A 20,591-nucleotide genomic window follows, 5' to 3' on the forward strand; every position below is an offset into this window, starting at 1 on the left:
ACATATCTTTGTAAAAATATCTCAAAAAACAAGAGTTAAAATGTCAATGTTTGAAGTATTATATATTTAGATTACACCGGACTTTATTATCATGATATATTGGTATAATATATGGGCTTTTTTTCAAGTTCATGAAGTAGGCGTGTTTATCGAATCGAATATCGAATTTATGAATTATTTGAATCGTATTATTTGAATAATTTTTATTTTCTCTTGAATTCGTATTCGATTCGAATTCGATTAAAACTTACTGAATTCGTATTCGAATAAAAAACCCAATTCGCATTCGATTAGTATTCGATTAAAAATTTGAATTCGAATCGAATTCGAATAAATTCTATTTAATTCAGATTCTTTAAAACCATGTAAAAAACTATCAAAATGAAATATAAATTTTAAAGCAGCCATCAAGCACGATATCACATTAAAAAGTTACAAATAAAGTACCATAAGTCTAAAATTCAAAACGAGAAGTCAGGAATAACCACTCCACATTACAAATTAATATTTTTAGGGTTATAAATATATTGATAGATTTGTTACTTAGATTTTAGTTATTGGTCATGTAGTGGGTTTGGTAATGGAAAATTTTAATACTTGGAAAAAAAATTGAAAATAATTTATAGTATTTCTTAATAAAAGTTATATATGCATTATATAAAAATAATAAATAAAAATGTATAATTTTTATTCAAATTCCGAATTGAATCGAATTTGAAATTATAAATTCGTATTCTATTCGTATTCGATTTACTTGACTTGAATTGAATCAAATTCGAATTCAAATTCTTTTAATCGAAACGAATTCTTGATAATCGAATTGAATTTAAACGAATTTTGGATTTTTCGAATTCAAAACGAATTCTGAACACACCAATTATGAAGGTTATCTAAAGGCTACCTGTTTTTTCTTATCTTTTCAATTTATATAACTGATAATTGATTGTGTAGAAATGATACTTAAATCTTGATGGTATTAGATGAATGATGGTAAAAGTGTAACTAATGAGAAATTATTTTTATGTTGAATAGAATGTTTGATGCCTACTAATTTGGTTTATGTATCATGTATGTTAAAGCGAACTAGGTTATATACCCGCGTATTACACAAGTTGTGTGTTTGTGTGTGTATATATATATATATATATATAATTTATAAATCTCTAAATACATCATAGGATTGATCGAAATTACATTTTTACATATGATAGTGGAAATGATTAATTAGAGTCGTATTTTGTCGAAAAGATTCAACTGAGTAACATGTTTCATTTAAAAAAAAACACAAAAAGTGAAATGACAAAATGTGTTAGAAGTATTTGAATTCTTAAAATGTTCATAATCGTTTTATTAAAAAGAAATCCTATATCATACTTTTGATAATATGTTTCGCTACTCATAAACAATACATAAAACAATACAATATATATATATTTATATACATATATATATATAGTGGAGGTTTCAAATGAGAAGAAACTTTTTGTAAGAATAAAAAAGAATAAATTTCAACCAATAAGAACTCTTCATTTTACTTCATTTAATTTTTTCATTTAATATTAGTGTAAGGGTATATTGGTAAACTTAGATAGATCATTAATTGGTAGTCTTTATTTTTAATAACTAACTACATTAAATTTGTAACTTATTTTTAAAAAATATATTTTTTCAAAGAGCAAAAGAAAAATAATATAAAGTGTAGGATGAAGTACGAGATGTGTATGATGAATTACGAGGCGTGTAGGATAAATTCAATATGTGTAGGATAAATTTTGATGCGTGTAGGCAAAAAATTTAGTGTGGAGGATGATCGTCTTTATGACTAATTAATTAGTAAAAAAACAATCATAAATGAGATGAGAAAAAACTATTTAATGTTTTACAATTGTACCCTTTGTTCTTTTTCTTCTCAAATGAACCTTCCCATATATATATATATATATATATATATATATATATATATATATATATATATATATATATATGGTAGGGTTCGGCTACAAAGTCCATTTTTCCTACAAAGTGTACAAAGTCAAAAAAACACCACAATTTCAGCCATAAAACACACTCGAAACCCACAAATAACAGAGAAGATCAATAAAACATAATATCCAAACCCTAACGATCCATAAAAACTTCAAACACACTATCGTAAAACTATGAATATAAAACACAACATGATAATCAACATAAAACACACTAATGTTAACCATTCGATAATCAAAGTCTTATCATCCAAAACACAACACGAAACTCGCAAATATGGTGTTTTAGTAATCTTCACTTTGTTATTTGTGTGTTTTGAGTGTGTTTTATGGTTAGCATTGTGGTGTTTTATGACTTTTTACACTTTGTAGGAAAAATGGACTTTGTAGCCAACTCCCACCCCTATATATATATGTCACACCCCCAAATTTCCACCTGCGGATAGCACCCGCTTCGAGGGCGTGACCGACCAGGATCCAGCCACCAATTATACTGACTAATTAGGTTGATAATAAAAGTAATACTCACTAACCAAAAGATTAGCAAATATCAAGTTCAGAGTTTAAGGTTTTAAGTTCAAACAGTAATAAGTAGCAGAAGCATAAGTAAACAGTTTTAAACAATGTTCATAAGGTAAGCATGATAAATGCCCAACACACGGGCAGACGACCACTACACATCCCAGGCAGCTGCTCCAGTCACTGGCCACCTGCAAAGCATGCAGTAAGGTGTCAACAATAATGCTGAGTGAGTCCACTAGATATCCAGTTTTAGTTACCAAAAACTTGTTTCACCAGTTAATTTATCCGTTTATACATGCCATGGGGAGCTACCCCAAAAGTTAGCGACTAAACTGTTTTTCCAATACCGAACACTAGGTAACCGAATGCGTTTTCGCAGGATGCCCCGATGTCAATGTTCTATCATCATTGACGGATGCCTGAGTACATTAGTTCACGACCGATCCCAAACCATGGCACGGTGTGAGGTTGGTAAAACCTAAATAGCGCTATCAACTAATAACCCGTTCGCCTGGCCCCGGCGACTAATCGGTATTATGTAGTAGGGACTTGAGTGATAGAGTTGCGTTTAGTGCTGTTTGGTTGCATTCCGTATAAACAGTAATTAACTAAGTAGGTTTCCCAATACAAGGAAAAAAGTGAGTTTGTTCCCAATATCTAGGGAAGGAATGTAAATGGTATCCCCTTTACAAGGGGATAGGGTTGTTTTAGTCTCGTGTCCCAAACCACCGGGACGCATGCTTTTAAGTTGTGAACTCACCTTGGGTTGCTCGGTAGATTATTTACCCGGTCAAGTTTGTTGGTCACCACGTCCTAACATGGTTACCAAATATGGGTCAAGTCGGGTACAAGTAAACACGTATAACAACACGTATAAACACATTTAGCAAACACGTATAACATGCGAATACACAACAGTTGGGGTATTGGGCCTAAACAGTAACAGTTATACAAGCAATCCAGTTAACAGATAATCCAACAAGTTCTTTGGCCCAATAACAGCCCAGTCGAGACAATGGTGACTCGCAACCGAGGTTGCGACTCGCAACTGAGGTCTCGGTTCATCATGTTTTGATTACGACTCGTAACCAGAGGTTCCGACTTAGCAGCAGTGGTTGCGACTCGCAACCGGGTCTGATACGTGTCGATTGCGACTCGCAACCGGGAGGTCTCGACATGTCCTGATGTGGTCTCGAGTAGCAACCAAAGGTTGCGACTCGCAACCGTCATTACGTGCACAGAAATCCTTCTAGAACCTGCGATGTACTGACCAATAGAATTGCATTTTCATGTAACAGTGTACTATACCCACTAAACATGTTTTCTTGTCTGTTTACAAGACAAAATGGATCAAAATCAGCATATTTGAATGTTCACAACATCTTCATACATGTTCTTTATTTATTCAAACAATGCTCAAACAATATTCAAAACCACATTCAACATCTTTAACCCAAAATCATGCATAAAGTCTCCTACCCGAATCCTTAATATTAATCGGACAATCAACAAAGAAGACCATTCAACCTACACAATATAGTATATCCTCCTATTTAGAAACTTGAATCACATAACTAGCACTTAATCCGAAACATATAACCAATCTAATCATAACAACCGGAAAAACACTCTATTTTGTCTAGCAAGATCAACAACCGACAACAACTAAATGACCAACAATCATGCAAACATCTCAAGGCAACTTATCAACATTGTGCATCAAACACTTAGTAACATAACAATACTCACCGATTCAAGTGAGACACAAAGGTGTTCTAGTTGGTGCCAAGATGAAGCCTTCGAGTGATGATTCCGAGTTCGAGCCGAGGGTGCTCTTGATGTTGGTTGATCCGAGAGGGAGGAGGAAGGGAGAGGTGATTCTTTGTGAAGGTTTTAGGGTTTTAGTGTGAAAGGAGAGTGTGAGAGAAAATGAGAGTGTAAAGGAGAGACTCGTGAGGGTTTTGGGTTTTATACCCGGTTTTGGTTCCAAGTGGGGTGGCCCAACCGAGCCGGCCCAATGCTTCTTGTTCACTCGAGACCGGGCCTCGAGTCGGGTTGTTTACGGTTTCGGCCCTAATATATAACTCACATATATGTATATATATATATATATATGTATATTTATACGTACATACATGCACACCATACGTAATAACAAGCAAATTCGTAATTTTTCATTTCATAATATACGTACACATACGATACATCGAAAGATTGTCCGGGAAGTCCGAAGTGTCACATTATCCCCAAGTTTTAGGAACTTTCGTCCCGAAAGTTAAGGCAGCCACTGTCAAGCTAGTGTAAGTGAAAGCGTTTCAACGGGGTGTCACATCATCCCCCCGTTAGTTTGGAATTTCGTCCCGAAATTCAGTTGTAGCTTTAGTGCTGGGATTTTCGTTTGGGAACAGTTGGGGATACTTGCGCTTCATCTGGTCTTCCCGCTCCCAGGTAAACTCTGGGCCGCGTCGCGAGTTCCAACGGACTCGTACAAGAGGTATCTGGCTACGTTTGAGGATTTTGATCTCTCGATCAGTGATTTCAATCGGTTCCTCAGTAAAGTGTAGCTGTTCGTCAATAGTTAGTTCCTTGAAAGGAATTACGAGCGTTTCATCTGATAGACATTTCTTCAGATTTGATACGTGAAATACGTTGTGCACCGCACTTAGTTCATCAGGCAGATTCAATCTGTAAGCAACCTTACCGATTTTCTCGGTAATTTCGAAAGGTCCGATATATCGCGGATTAAGCTTGCCCCGTTTACCAAAGCGAACCACACCCTTCCAGGGTGAGACTTTAAATAGAACCCGGTCACCGACCTGGAATTCTAGTGGTTTTCTACACTTATCGGCGTAGGCTTTCTGACGGTCACGAGCTGCCGCCATGCGTTGTCTGATCTGGGCAATCTTTTCCGTTGTTTCTACCACCGTCTCTGGGCCTGTGATCTGGCTATCGCCAATTTCCGCCCAGCAGAGGGGTGATCGGCATTTGCGACCGTACAATGCCTCAAAAGGTGCTGCCTGAATGCTAGTGTGGTAGCTGTTGTTGTACGAGAACTCTACTAACGGTAGATGTTTCTCCCAATTCTTGCCAAAGTCGAGCACGCATGCTCTGAGCATGTCTTCTAGGGTTTGGATGGTGCGTTCGGACTGCCCATCCGTTTGCGGATGATAAGCCGTGCTCATATCTAGACGCGAGCCAAAGGATTTGTGCATAGCCCGCCACAAATCCGAAGTAAAACGAGCATCTCGGTCGGAAATAATGGAGGTTGGCACCCCGTGTTTCGAAACCACTTCCTTTAGGTATACGTCTGCCAAGGTAGAAAACTTATCTGTTTCCTTAATGGCCAGAAAGTGTGCGGATTTGGTCAATCGATCTACTATTACCCAAATCGTGTCATTTCCGCGTTGAGACCTAGGTAGCCCTGTAACAAAATCCATGGAAATCTGCTCCCATTTCCATTTCGGGATTTCTGGCTGCTGGAGTAGGCCTGCTGGTTTCTGGTGTTCTGCCTTGACTGTCGAGCAAGTCAAACATTTGCTGACATATGCAGCTATGTGGGCCTTCATGCCAGGCCACCAATATGTGGTCCTCAGGTCATGGTACATCTTATCCGAACCAGGATGTACGGAGTAACGAGACTTATGGGCTTCGTCCATCACTAGTTCACGCAGGTCTCCATAGAGGGGAACCCAAATACGCCCCGCTACATAGTAAGCACCATCTGCCTTCTGTTCTAGCTGCTGTCTCGATCCTCGCAGGGACTCAGCCCTGATGTTTTCAGGCTTCAATGCTTCGATCTGAGCGTTACGAATCTGAGTAGGGAGATTAGACTGGATGGTAAGCTGCAATGCTCGCACACGCTTTGGGATAGTGTCTTTTCGGCTGAGGGCGTCTGCCACGACATTGGCTTTGCCCGGATGGTATCTGATTGCGCATTCGTAATCGTTCAAGAGTTCGACCCATCGTCGTTGTCGCATATTCAACTCCTTTTGCTTGAAGATGTGCTCGAGACTCCTGTGATCGGTGTAAATGGTACACTTGGTGCCGTACAAGTAGTGTCTCCATATCTTAAGAGCAAAAATCACTGCCCCCAGTTCCAAATCATGCGTAGTGTAGTTTCTTTCATGCGTCTTGAGTTGTCGAGAGGCGTAGGCAATAACTTTCTCGCGTTGCATCAACACGCAACCGAGCCCATGGATAGACGCGTCGCAGTAGACCACAAAGTCGTTAGTACCTTCAGGTAACGAGAGAATAGGAGCACTACAAAGATTATCCTTTAGTCTTTGAAAAGCTGACTCCTGAGCTTCACTCCACTTGTAAGCAATACCTTTCTGAGTGAGAGTCGTGAGCGGTTGAGCAATCTTTGAGAATCCTTTGATGAATCTGCGGTAGTATCCTGCCAATCCCAAAAATTGACGGACTTCGGTGGGAGTCTTGGGCGTAGGCCAATTCTTTATCGAGTCGATCTTGGCGGGGTCGACGTGAATTCCATCCTTATTGACTACGTGCCCAAGGAAATGGACTTCGCGGAGCCAGAAGTCACATTTCGAGAATTTGGCGTATAACTGCTCGCTGCGCAGGAGTTCGAGGATAAGGCGTAGGTGTTGCTCATGCTCTTCTCGGCTTTTCGAGTAGATCAGGATGTCGTCGATGAACACAATCACGAATTTGTCGAGGTAGGGTTTGCACACACGGTTCATGAGATCCATGAAGACCGCCGGCGCGTTAGTCATTCCGAAAGGCATAACGAGGAACTCGTAATGACCATAACGAGTCCTGAATGCAGTCTTGGAGATGTCTTCCTCACAAACTCTAAGCTGATGATAGCCTGATCGCAGGTCAATCTTGGAGTAGTAGCTCGATCCTTGCAACTGATCGAATAGGTCGTCAATACGCGGGAGAGGGTAACGATTCTTGATGGTAACCTTGTTCAGCTCACGATAGTCGATGCACATCCGAAACGTGCCATCCTTCTTCTTAACAAAGAGTACTGGTGCTCCCCAGGGTGATGAACTAGGACGGATAAATCCTTTGTCCAGTAGTTCCTGCAATTGCGTGGAGAGTTCCTTCAGTTCTGCAGGGGCTAGTCGATAAGGCGCACGAGCTATAGGCGCAGCTCCAGGAGCTAGCTCGATTTGAAATTCGACTTGACGGTGAGGAGGGAGTCCAGGTAATTCCTCAGGAAATACCTCGGGGTAATCGCGTACTATTGGAAAATCTTCAATTCTCTTTTCCTTTTCGTGGGTATCGGTGACGAGTGCTAAGATAGCGGTGTGCCCCTTTTGTAAACACTTCTGGGCTTTTAAGAATGAGATGATGCTTGTGACTTCTCCGCCTTTGCTGCCTTGAATGATGAGGGGTTTGCCAGAACGGCGAGGAATACGAACAGCCTTTTCTTGACAGAGAATTTCAGCGCGATGCTGGGATAACCAATCCATGCCGATGACGACGTCGAAGCTTCCAAGAGTTATGGGGAGGAGATCGATACGGAAGGTCTGACCAGACAATTCTAGTTTGCAGTCACGAATGACGTGCGAGGCTTCGAGGTTCTTACCATTAGCTATTTCGACGATGCGCTTGGCGCTCAACGGCGTGAGAGGGGACTTAAGTTTCTTACTAATTCGTAGGGACACATAACTAGCATCGGCTCCAGAATCAAATAATACGGAAACATAGCGATCATTAAGTAGGAACTTACCCGCCACCACATTAGGGTCGTTCCTGGCTTCAGCTGCCCCAATCACGAACGCCCTGACATTGTTTCCAGCTTCCCTGTTGTTGTCGTTGGTTCCAGCACCTCGATTATTGTTGTTGCGGCCTTGGTTCAGTTGAGGGCAATCCTTTCGCATATGCCCCTCTGCTCCACACTTAAAGCACCCACGGTTGTTTCCCTGTTGCTGCTGCTGGGGCTGTTGCTGATTCTGTCTTGCTGGGAACTGACTCCTACAATCTTTGGCTTCATGCCCCATCTTGTTGCACCGCTGGCACTGACTTTTGTTGCATGCCCCATTGTGGTGCCTATTACACTTGTTGCACTTAGGGTAGCTTCCCCGATAGCCACCCTGCTGCTGAGTACCCTTGTTGTTTTCAGTTTTCCTTTGCTGAGCTGGGGCTTGAGTAGAGTTAGCATCCTTTCCCTGATTTCCATCCCACTTTCGTTTACCATCATTAGAAGTTCCTTCCGCCCCATTGATCCTTTTGGGCAACCTGCCCTCTTCCACAGCCTGGTTGGTGAGTTTGTGGGCGAGACGAACCACAGGCTGTATAGCAGTGAGATTGGCCGAGGTCACATGGCTCCTGATTTCTGGGGCTAAGCCTTTGATGTACAACTCGATCCTTCGGTACATGGGTCGGGACAAGTTTGGGCATAGAGCAGCGTAGTCGTTGGACAGCTTGGTGTAGGTCTCAATCTCTGACCCAACCATCTTGAGAGCATAGTACTCGTCCTCGAGCTTGTGTATATCATCCCTATGACAATACTCCTCCTTGATCATATCTTTGAAATCTTCCCACGCAGTAGCATTTGCAGTCCCCAAACCAAGCATTTGAATTTGCGCCTTCCACCACGAAAGCGCACTACCCTCAAGGGTACCAGTAGCAAACTTCACCCAGTTTGCTGGAGGACATTCGCAGACAGCGAATACAGCTTCCACTTTTTCGATCCAATGAAGAAGACCTATGGCACCCTCAGTGCCATTGAAAGGGAGAGGTTTGCAATCCATGAAAGTCTTGAAAGTACAAACACGTGGTTGCACAGGCGCTTGATGACCTATAGGGTGAGCTGCGAAAGTGGCAGCCACCGTGTTGAGTAGATTTGAGAACTGAGCCTGAGTCATGTTGACGTTTCCTCGTCCGCGTCCACTCATTGTCTTCATAACCAGAAAACATATCATGAGTGTGATGTCGCAATATAGCGAGAATGAGATAGAAGAGAAGAGGCATATCTATCTAATCAGGCAAGCTAGTACGTATAGTGAAGCAATAGCATAAGACAAACGAGCAAGCAGATATGGGTCCGAGCTATAAGGTCAGGTAAGTCGAGTCTTGCGCTTGGAGTGTAGTGTCGTCACGAGTCACGGGTTATAGTCTGGTTTTTCTCAAAAAGATTTTCCCCTTTTTAAAACCAAGTTCACTATAACCAATGGCTCTGATACCAATCTGTCACACCCCCAAATTTCCACCTGCGGATAGCACCCGCTTCGAGGGCGTGACCGACCAGGATCCAGCCACCAATTATACTGACTAATTAGGTTGATAATAAAAGTAATACTCACTAACCAAAAGATTAGCAAATATCAAGTTCAGAGTTTAAGGTTTTAAGTTCAAATAGTAATAAGTAGCGGAAGCATAAGTAAACAGTTTTAAACAATGTTCATAAGGTAAGCATGATAAATGACCAACACACGGGCAGACGACCACTACACATCCCAGGCAGCTGCTCCAGTCACTGGCCACCTGCAAAGCATGCAGTAAGGTGTCAACAATAATGCTGAGTGAGTCCACTAGATATCCAGTTTTAGTTACCAAAAACTTGTTTCACCAGTTAATTTATCTGTTTATACATGCCATGGGGAGCTACCCCAAAAGTTAGCGACTAAACTGTTTTTCCAATACCGAACACTAGGTAACCGAATGCGTTTCCGCAGGATGCCCCGATGTCAATGTTCTATCATCATTGACGGATGCCTGAGTACATTAGTTCACGACCGATCCCAAACCATGGCACGGTGTGAGGTTGGTGAAACCTAAATAGCGCTATCAACTAATAACCCGTTCGCCTGGCCCCGGCGACTAATCGGTATTATGTAGTAGGGACTTGAGTGATAGAGTTGCGTTTAGTGCTGTTTGGTTGCATTCCGTATAAACAGTAATTAACTAAGTAGGTTTCCCAATACAAGGAAAAAAGTGAGTTTGTTCCCAATATCTAGGGAAGGAATGTAAATGGTATCCCCTTTACAAGGGGATAGGGTTTTTTTAGTCTCGTGTCCCAAACCACCGGGACGCATGCTTTTAAGTTGTGAACTCACCTTGGGTTGCTCGGTAGATTATTTACCCGGTCAAGTTTGTTGGTCACCACGTCCTAACATGGTTACCAAATATGGGTCAAGTCGGGTACAAGTAAACACGTATAACAACACGTATAAACACATTTAGCAAACACGTATAACATGCGAATACACAACAGTTGGGGTATTGGGCCTAAACAGTAACAGTTATACAAGCAATCCAGTTAACAGATAATCCAACAAGTTCTTTGGCCCAATAACAGCCCAGTCGAGACAATGGTGACTCGCAACCGAGGTTGCGACTCGCAACTGAGGTCTCGGTTCATCATGTTTTGATTATGTCACACCCCGACCGCGTAAAACAACAAACCGCGGCGGAAACGTCGGGGAGTGATGCGACAGAATTATTGTTTCACAACCATGGTAATCAAATGTTTTGTTTTATTGAATTATAAAGTATTTTACATTGTCTTTAAACCAACACAAACAAGCTACACATCGTCTATTATTGTTTTTAAATCACTAAGGCCTCGTCCAGATCCTAAGTGAACTCGCTTCCTAGCAAGCAATATCACCTGAAACATATGTAAAAAGTAAAGTCAGCAAAGAAATTGCTGAGCGAGTACATAGGTTTTGTGGGAGTATCGGATTCATGGCTTGTTTATATGTTGCAATACCTCGTTAGACTACAAGAGTCAAAATACAAACCTCGTTTCGAAAAGTGTATTGCAACATAGTTTAACCAACTCAAATCAAGATGGTTATAATTTATAAAGTCTCGTAGCCATGACTCCTAACCCAAAAACATTTGTTTTAGTAAAATAATTTGGAAACATCTCGTAAAAGCTCGTTTAATAAAACTCGTATGGTTTATATCGTTTTGAAAACCTCGTTGTGTGATATCGTTTCAAATCGTTTTCCCAAGTGAACTAAATAATGACACGCAATGTAATATGATAGAATCACTTATATATAAGAAGTACCAGCGGCGTATCTACCATGATTCTATCATACTACACCCATCCCATTATTTAATCACTACCCAAAAACCAATCGTTTAATTCGTTTATCTCGTTTCAAATCGTGTATCTCGTTTCAAATCGTTATCTCGTTTCAAATCGTTTAACTCGTCCCAAAATCGTATTCGTTTTAATAGTGAAAAAGATACTTTTGGTCGTCTCGTTAACAACATTCAAACCTTCGTGACTCGTTTAACTCGTTCCTCGTTTCGCATTAACAAACCACCAAAGGGTAAGTTAACAATCATCAGGTTCGGTCGTTACCTACATAACCCCCCATACATAACCATGGGTGTCGTCTGATAACGGGATTTGTCAGATCCTATGGTACCATAACCTAATACTGGTCGGCTTGATCAGAGCTAATGAATGTCATTTGTTATGTAATAACAACCAACAAGTCTTGTTCACCTTATTGAAATCGTTATTAGTTTTGTATAAACCATCTCAATCGTTTTTGAAATCATCGTTTAAACCTTGAAAATCGTTTTGCACATATGTTTCACCCCAAAACAATTGAAAACAATAAAATAGGGGAACTATGTACTCACTTGAGATTGTAGGGTATCCTTGATTTTGTGAACTATCGAAGCACGGGCAATCAAGGAATCAAGTGGTACCTAGTATCGGATCGCTAGATAAATAAATCGACACCTAAATCGGGAGATAGGATAGAATGAGGTTCTATAAATCAAATGAGTATTTGAACTCATATGGTATGATTTAATAGTCCCAACATTCTGATTGAAAAGCCTACCTAAGTGCTTTTGACCCGTTTCGACCCATTATGGTAACATAAGCCACTATAATGCGTCGTTAGCGTAAAACTATGTTCGGACGGTAATCTATGTGCTATGCCAAGTCTTACATGCCCAATTATCCCTAAACATGTTACTAAATCAGATTACAAGTCAAAAATATGTTCACATAGTCAAATTACGGATTTTAGCTTCAAAAGGGCATTTTGGTCATTTCCTATGGGCATACAAGCTAACTAGCAAATGACTAACCGATCCTACGTGATCATAAGGTATAACCTCAGTGGTTATTCCCTATGCAACTATGATCACTAACTAAGCTTGGTCGGATCCTAAAGATCGACCAAACGGGTCGGGTTCGAAAGTCTAAGCGGTTGTTTAGACCGCTTACCTTACGACCCTAAACAAGCACTAAACTAATAGTGTCGAGTTAAACATGTCAAAACATGTTTAACCTACTGATTTGGTATCAAAACAAAGCGTTTTGATACCCTTAAGTAGTTCCGTTGCAAAATGCGTGCTAAAACGCATTTTGACCGAAACTTTGACTCGACACTACAACAAGCTAACGTGGTAATCAACGGTTTTAATCACGAAGGATTATAACTATCGTGATTACAATCACGTGTCAAAGTTCAATTGAACTTTGACTTGACCAAATAATGATCAAAACCGAAAGTCAAACACTTGTTTGACTATTTAGACTAGTAAGCAATAAAAGGATGAAAGAATGCTTACAAAGGGTCCTTGCTATCTTTTCTACAAGAAAACAAAGTTCCCAAAGAGAATTAGAAACCTCCAAACACTTGGGAGCTCTCCAATTCAGATTGTAGAAGAAGAGAAGAAGAAATGAGCAAAGAAACAAGTGAAATGCTTGGCTATTTATACTTGTAGGAAGATCATAGGATCATTACACATGTTTGTGTAACCTCCAAGCATGAAATCCTAGCCACACACTTGTTTGATGCAGGTACAAAGCCTTGGAGAGGTGGTAACTTGGTCACCACACAAAGAAATTACAAGAACAGCCCCTGAAGTTGCAACAGATTGCTAAAATCACATTTCTGGTCGCTGGGCACCTGAGGCGCCCCGCGTAAGGATTGAGGCTGGGCTTACGCGCCCCGCCTGAGCCCCCAGATCAGCAAACTTTCAAAATTTGCAGTTTTGGTCCCTGCATGCAATCGGGTCCATTTCAGGCCTTTTTGACCCCCGTTAAGCCATTTTCAAGGCTCTACAAGGTCAATAAAGTTTAGAGGACTCAAAATATGCTTGGAACACTCTCGGATGTCGGCTCGTTTGGTCGTACGATCGCGTTGTTCGGTTAATTACGACGAAACTCAAACGAATGCGAAAACGAACCAAATTAAGCGACGAATGGAATTTTTGCATGGCGATCACTAAAATAAAAATATTTTAGTGTGTACAAAAATTTTGGATATCCAGATGTGTCCAGAACGCAAGATATGCGCGAAAATGCAAACTTACGCCGTTTTTGACACTTTTAGTCCCTTAAAGATCATGTAAGCATGTTTTCGCATACCGAACCTATCAAAGCTTATTTCTAAGCCATGTTTAGGTTATATATGGTATGTTTAACTTATGATCAAGTTCCGGACTGTTCGACACCATACGAATCGGTATAGTTTCGCAGTTTGACGCAAATAGTCCCTGCGATCGAATAAACTTGATTTCGGCATACCAAACCATCCAAAACTTATTTCTAAGTTATGTGAAGGTTATTTAAGGTATGTTAAGCCTATTTCACTATTCCAGAGTGTTTGTCGCATTAAACTGACTGCGTTTACACACCAGTTTGCGTATAACTTTCCAGAAAGCGATTTAGAGCTTGAAATCGAACGAGAATTGATATGTGCAAACGATACACATATTTATACAATTTCCAAGTATGAAATACAATATTTCATTGTTTTGGTATTTGTTCGATAGTCTTGGAGGCACAGATGTCACAGTCTCCCCTACTTCAGGAAATTTCGTCCCGAAATTTAATCAGAGGAAACTTGTGAGGGCTCGAAGCATGAAGTCGGAAAGATAAGACAATACTGGTTGGGTTCTGAACTTCTAGTAACTTTAATAACATCATGCTTGCAGTGTAAGAGGGACACTTATATACAAGTATATGAAGTGTCATTGGTGCGTCCACCGTACCTCCAGTACATCGTTCACATTCCGTCATTGTTGCCACTATCAGTTCTTACACATGATAAATCTTACTGTGGTTTCTGTGCACTGAATTTCATAATTATGTACGCGTCCATAATTACGTAATTCCTTGCATAGTCCCCGTAGTGTTTTTGATAATGTGTAGGGAAGAACCAAATGAATGAACCTGTGATGAGCGTGACTAGACCACCATTGAGTCCTGTAGATCAATAAATGATCTTTTAAAACAGACTACCTAGAAGTCTTTCCAGCTATACCACATGTCATTCCTGACCAGATGTTGACTCAATCTTTAACTAGACCACTCAAGGGGTCTTTTTCGAAAAAATGAAATGGCACTTATATAATCCAAGGGTCTTAACTACCACGTAGAAGCCCATTAAGGATTTAAGGTAGTACCTTTGAATATCCTACTATGAATCCCTCATATGAAGATATGGGAGATTCTATGAGGATTTCGAAAACAAATCGGATTGCACAAAACACAAAGGAGAACACATAAACACATAATCACAAAATCGCATAATTGATTAATTCGACCATTAATTTGTTATCTTTGGACCAGGGTATTTAAAGTACAACAGGAATCCAATCCATGGATTTCATTTGGCACTTTAAATATTTCCAAGAGTCTAACTATGAAGATAGAAAGATCTTGACAGGAATTCGGCTTGTCCTTATTGAATCGTAATGTACGTATTAAGGCGTACAAAGAATCCAATCAAGGGTTTCGATTTGAGCGATAATCATCCAAAAGGATCTATTTGCAAAGGTAATAAGATCCTACATGGATTTCGAAATTCGAATAACAGCAGACACTTCGAAACCTTGCACTAGACGTGCTTAAGTTAACACACGAGGTAGAATCCTCATGAAGTTGAGGCGCTAGCTATGCCAAGGCGACATAGGAAGCAGAATTTTGAGGTTGGGTATAACATCGAAAAAGTAATACCCTTAGTTATCTAACCAAGGATTTAAAGTGATTACTCAAAATGTCATTTGTATTCGGTACTTCATTTCTTGAAACGAGTACTTAGAATTTTTGAGGAAATCATGAGCGATCACATGAATGGAAGAACTACAAGAGTAGTTTGTAAAGAACATAATTCTTTGGTGTAGGTATTATAGGGGTATGCCATACACAAATGTAACTACACTTGTATATCAGAATTGTAAACAACGGTTTATTTATAAACCAAACACGTTGTTTTAGAGTTCAACAAAAGAAACAAAAGCATAAGTTTCCAATTATTTCAAACAGCAGCTTCTTCTAATCAGCCCAATGCTCATCCGTGGGTCAGATTTGCATTGACAAACTTTGGGTATTCGTCCCTGAAATGACTTGTCTCGTCATAGAAGTAGCAAGTTCCAGGAGGAAAACGAGCTTGTGCTGGATTTGCTTGAAGTTGAACAGGGATCTGAATAGTTTGGTTTAACATAGCGACTGAACGACAGTCTCTTGCCAAATGACCAACAAGTCCATACTTGAAGCATATTTGGCGTTTGACACTAGCATGGTGATGGAGGATACATTGATGGCACAAAGGGGTTGTTCCTTTGTATGGTGCTCGAGCAACAGTAGGACCTACAACAGCTTTGTTTTGGATGACAAAACGGCACACGTTAACCAAATGTCCCCATCGTCCGCAATGGGTACATTTGAAACAAGGTGCTTGATTCGGATGATGGCCGTTGCGTTGATTGCAGAAAGGAGCAGTTACCAAGTACCGCTTCTTGGCTGGTGGTGTTACCACCTGACCAGGTTCTGCTTGATTTGGTGCAACGGCTAATTCAGCAGTCTTCAAGATTACTTCGCCTATTCGTTGGGCAACTTTAGTAGCCTGTTCGGACATCTGAGCGTCGTTGCGATGAAGCGACATTCCAGAAGAAATGGAAGACATAGGAAGAAACGAATGAAAGGCTATCGGGTAATCAAAATAGAATGGTGATGCATAAAAATTGCGATCATTTGTTTGTTACCTAAGGCAAACAAATGAGACGGTGACTAATCAAAGTAAGCGGGTCATATTAATGTATCACCGAAGACATGCTCGCCTATAAGTGAACACTCACCCCAAGAGTTCCCAGGTAAGAGTGACTGGTCCGATACTGCGGATTTGTACGAACACTCTAGCCTTAGACAGAAAACTCAGGGTACAGGCATTCACTCTTCCAGTTTGCACGTGTTCACATTATTTAAACCCAAACTTTGACGAGATTTTGAAAATTCGAAAGGCACAAGGCCAAAGATGAATCGGACTGGAAGGGTTCAAAACCTTATAATAGAAGGTTCAAAAACTTAGTAATCAATCATCTAAGGATAGATGATTAATTTTCGAAGCGGATTCATTATTGTGTTCTTGTTGTGGTTATCACCTAAGGATAGGTGACGGTATTGTTTTAAAATTTCTAAACACAAGTAAACTTGTGTTAGGGTCCTAAAGTTATAGTCTAGGTCAAAGCAATGCTAATAACCTAATTCCCTATAACCATTGGCTCTGATACCAACTTTTCTGTCACACCCCGACCGCGTAAAACAACAAACCGCGGCGGAAACGTCGGGGAGTGATGCGACAGAATTATTGTTTCACAACCATGGTAATCAAATGTTTTGTTTTATTGAATTATAAAGTATTTTACATTGTCTTTAAACCAACACAAACAAGCTACACATCGTCTATTATTGTTTTTAAATCACTAAGGCCTCGTCCAGATCCTAAGTGAACTCGCTTCCTAGCAAGCAATATCACCTGAAACATATGTAAAAAGTAAAGTCAGCAAAGAAATTGCTGAGCGAGTACATAGGTTTTGTGGGAGTATTGGATTCATGGCTTGTTTATATGTTGCAATACCTCGTTAGACTACAAGAGTCAAAATACAAACCTCGTTTCGAAAAGTGTATTGCAACATAGTTTAACCAACTCAAATCAAGATGGTTATAATTTATAAAGTCTCGTAGCCATGACTCCTAACCCAAAAACATTTGTTTTAGTAAAATAATTTGGAAACATCTCGTAAAAGCTCGTTTAATAAAACTCGTATGGTTTATATCGTTTTGAAAACCTCGTTGTGTGATATCGTTTCAAATCGTTTTCCCAAGTGAACTAAATAATGACACGCAATGTAATATGATAGAATCACTTATATATAAGAAGTACCAGCGGCGTATCTACCATGATTCTATCATACTACACCCATCCCATTATTTAATCACTACCCAAAAACCAATCGTTTAATTCGTTTATCTCGTTTCAAATCGTGTATCTCGTTTCAAATCGTTATCTCGTTTCAAATCGTTTAACTCGTCCCAAAATCGTATTCGTTTTAATAGTGAAAAAGATACTTTTGGTCGTCTCGTTAACAACATTCAAACCTTCGTGACTCGTTTAACTCGTTCCTCGTTTCGCATTAACAAACCACCAAAGGGTAAGTTAACAATCATCAGGTTCGGTCGTTACCTACATAACCCCCCATACATAACCATGGGTGTCGTCTGATAACGGGATTTGTCAGATCCTATGGTACCATAACCTAATACTGGTCGGCTTGATCAGAGCTAATGAATGTCATTTGTTATGTAATAACAACCAACAAGTCTTGTTCACCTTATTGAAATCGTTATTAGTTTTGTATAAACCATCTCAATCGTTTTTGAAATCATCGTTTAAACCTTGAAAATCGTTTTGCACATATGTTTCACCCCAAAACAATTGAAAACAATAAAATAGGGGAACTATGTACTCACTTGAGATTGTAGGGTATCCTTGATTTTGTGAACTATCGAAGCACGGGCAATCAAGGAATCAAGTGGTACCTAGTATCGGATCGCTAGATAAATAAATCGACACCTAAATCGGGAGATAGGATAGAATGAGGTTCTATAAATCAAATGAGTATTTGAACTCATATGGTATGATTTAATAGTCCCAACATTCTGATTGAAAAGCCTACCTAAGTGCTTTTGACCCGTTTCGACCCATTATGGTAACATAAGCCACTATAATGCGTCGTTAGCGTAAAACTATGTTCGGACGGTAATCTATGTGCTATGCCAAGTCTTACATGCCCAATTATCCCTAAACATGTTACTAAATCAGATTACAAGTCAAAAATATGTTCACATAGTCAAATTACGGATTTTAGCTTCAAAAGGGCATTTTGGTCATTTCCTATGGGCATACAAGCTAACTAGCAAATGACTAACCGATCCTACGTGATCATAAGGTATAACCTCAGTGGTTATTCCCTATGCAACTATGATCACTAACTAAGCTTGGTCGGATCCTAAAGATCGACCAAACGGGTCGGGTTCGAAAGTCTAAGCGGTTGTTTAGACCGCTTACCTTACGACCCTAAACAAGCACTAAACTAATAGTGTCGAGTTAAACATGTCAAAACATGTTTAACCTACTGATTTGGTATCAAAACAAAGCGTTTTGATACCCTTAAGTAGTTCCGTTGCAAAATGCGTGCTAAAACGCATTTTGACCGAAACTTTGACTCGACACTACAACAAGCTAACGTGGTAATCAACGGTTTTAATCACGAAGGATTATAACTATCGTGATTACAATCACGTGTCAAAGTTCAATTGAACTTTGACTTGACCAAATAATGATCAAAACCGAAAGTCAAACACTTGTTTGACTATTTAGACTAGTAAGCAATAAAAGGATGAAAGAATGCTTACAAAGGGTCCTTGCTATCTTTTCTACAAGAAAACAAAGTTCCCAAAGAGAATTAGAAACCTCCAAACACTTGGGAGCTCTCCAATTCAGATTGTAGAAGAAGAGAAGAAGAAATGAGCAAAGAAACAAGTGAAATGCTTGGCTATTTATACTTGTAGGAAGATCATAGGATCATTACACATGTTTGTGTAACCTCCAAGCATGAAATCCTAGCCACACACTTGTTTGATGCAGGTACAAAGCCTTGGAGAGGTGGTAACTTGGTCACCACACAAAGAAATTACAAGAACAGCCCCTGAAGTTGCAACAGATTGCTAAAATCACATTTCTGGTCGCTGGGCACCTGAGGCGCCCCGCGTAAGGATTGAGGCTGGGCTTACGCGCCCCGCCTGAGCCCCCAGATCAGCAAACTTTCAAAATTTGCAGTTTTGGTCCCTGCATGCAATCGGGTCCATTTCAGGCCTTTTTGACCCCCGTTAAGCCATTTTCAAGGCTCTACAAGGTCAATAAAGTTTAGAGGACTCAAAATATGCTTGGAACACTCTCGGATGTCGGCTCGTTTGGTCGTACGATCGCGTTGTTCGGTTAATTACGACGAAACTCAAACGAATGCGAAAACGAACCAAATTAAGCGACGAATGGAATTTTTGCATGGCGATCACTAAAATAAAAATATTTTAGTGTGTACAAAAATTTTGGATATCCAGATGTGTCCAGAACGCAAGATATGCGCGAAAATGCAAACTTACGCCGTTTTTGACACTTTTAGTCCCTTAAAGATCATGTAAGCATGTTTTCGCATACCGAACCTATCAAAGCTTATTTCTAAGCCATGTTTAGGTTATATATGGTATGTTTAACTTATGATCAAGTTCCGGACTGTTCGACACCATACGAATCGGTATAGTTTCGCAGTTTGACGCAAATAGTCCCTGCGATCGAATAAACTTGATTTCGGCATACCAAACCATCCAAAACTTATTTCTAAGTTATGTGAAGGTTATTTAAGGTATGTTAAGCCTATTTCACTATTCCAGAGTGTTTGTCGCATTAAACTGACTGCGTTTACACACCAGTTTGCGTATAACTTTCCAGAAAGCGATTTAGAGCTTGAAATCGAACGAGAATTGATATGTGCAAACGATACACATATTTATACAATTTCCAAGTATGAAATACAATATTTCATTGTTTTGGTATTTGTTCGATAGTCTTGGAGGCACAGATGTCACAGATTACGACTCGTAACCAGAGGTTCCGACTTAGCAGCAGTGGTTGCGACTCGCAACCGGGTCTGATACGTGTCGATTGCGACTCGCAACCGGGAGGTCTCGACATTTCCTGATGTGGTCTCGAGTAGCAACCAAAGGTTGCGACTCGCAACCGTCATTACGTGCACAGAAATCCTTCTAGAACCTGCGATGTACTGACC

The sequence above is a fragment of the Helianthus annuus genome, chromosome 2 (assembly GCF_002127325.2).
Source record: "Helianthus annuus cultivar XRQ/B chromosome 2, HanXRQr2.0-SUNRISE, whole genome shotgun sequence".
NCBI lineage: Eukaryota > Viridiplantae > Streptophyta > Magnoliopsida > Asterales > Asteraceae > Helianthus > Helianthus annuus.